Raw genomic sequence first — 1,733 nt, 5'->3', positions numbered from 1 at the left:
TACTAATCAAAAATTAAGTTTTGATATATTTACGGTAGGAAATTTACAAAATATCTTCATGGAACATGATCTTTACTTAATATTCTAAAGATTTTTGGCATAAAAGAAAAATCTATAATTTTGACCCATACAATGTTTTTTTGGCTATTGCTAAAAATATAACCCAGCGACTTAAGACTGGTTTTGTGGTCCAGGGTCACGAATGTAAATGCAATGTTCAGCTCATCATTGGGAATGGAAATAGTCAAGAATTGAACATTTCAGGTTATGGTTTTTATTCTTTTAATCAATAATTTCGGTTCCTCAGTGGTTCTCTTCTAAGGAATAAATATTTGAAAAAAGTTTGAAATATATGAAAAAACCCAAATGATTATATAATTTCAATAGTGAATCAATTTACAAAAATTTTTGCGAAAGGACTTTTCACAGCAGTCTTTACAGAGGCTGCATAAACACAATTCAATAACTGACCTTTATGTAGCAGAAAACTCAACAAATCTGTTGTGGAAAATTTTTTTATTAATCAGAGTATGAATTAATCAAGAATACATAGCCATACATACGCAGCAGAAACAACAAAACTGCATGTGTTTGATTCACTGATAAGAACCTCTTAGAGTCATTTGTTCAGCAACTTTGGGCTGTAATTTTGATTAACTTAAAAGATCTGGCTAGCAAGTCTTTTGGGTAACACTTTACTTGAAGGGGTGTGCATAAGACTGACATGACACCTTCATAATCATGACATGACACATGTTTCATATTCATGACGTGTCATGTCATGATTATGTAGGTGTCATGTCATGATTATGAAGGTGTCATGTCAGTCTTATGCACACCCCTTCAAGTAAAGTGTAACCGTCTTTTGTTTGTGAATTGAGTTACACTGGTCACGCTGTCCATTTCACACTATAAATTCAGTAGCGATATCAAAATATATCAGAAATCAGAATCAGAAAGAGCTTTATTGCCAAGTGTGCTTACACGCACAAGGAATTTATCTTGGTGACATAACAGGCACAGACAGGATGACAAGTGACAAGGCACAGATAACAAAATAAAAATAAGTCATTAAAAATAAATTTACAAAAACAATACACAATAGACAAAAAGACAAATAGACAGTATATGTATGTACAGATATGCTATATACAAAATATGCAAGGCAATGTGGATAGATGTATGAATAAATAACACGTATAATAAATATAAGTATAGATAGTCCGGTATTGCATGTTTTATTGCACAGTGGGGAGAACATTTAACTGTTCATGAGGTAGATGGCCTGAGGGAAGAAACTTTTCCTATGTCGGGCTGTTTTGGTGCTCATTGCTCTGTAGCGCCGACCAGATGGCAACAGTTCAAAGAGGAAGTGGCCTGGGTGTGAGGGGTCCAGAGTAATTTTGCCAGCCCTTTTCCTCACTCTGGATGAGTCCAGTTCTTGGAGAGTGGGGAGGGTTGTACCAGTGATTCGCTCAGCAGTCCGGACTATCCACTGTAGTCTTCTGAGGTCAGTTTTGGTAGCTGAAGTGCAGAGGACGGATTCAATGACTGCAGAGTAGAACTGTTTCAGCAGCTCCTGTGGCAGGTTGAACTTCCTCAGCTGATGAAGGAAGTACTCTGCTGGGCTTTTTTCACAATGGAGTCAATGTGATTGTCCCATTTCATGTCCTGAGAGATGTTGGTGCCCAGGTACCTGAATGTCTCCAAAGTACTGTTTATGATGGTTGGTG

Source organism: Sinocyclocheilus rhinocerous, unplaced genomic scaffold, assembly GCF_001515625.1.
Source record: "Sinocyclocheilus rhinocerous isolate Xijiao unplaced genomic scaffold, SAMN03320098_v1.1 scaffold1131, whole genome shotgun sequence".
Taxonomy (NCBI): domain Eukaryota; kingdom Metazoa; phylum Chordata; class Actinopteri; order Cypriniformes; family Cyprinidae; genus Sinocyclocheilus; species Sinocyclocheilus rhinocerous.
Note: the sequence above shows the minus strand (reverse complement) of the source record.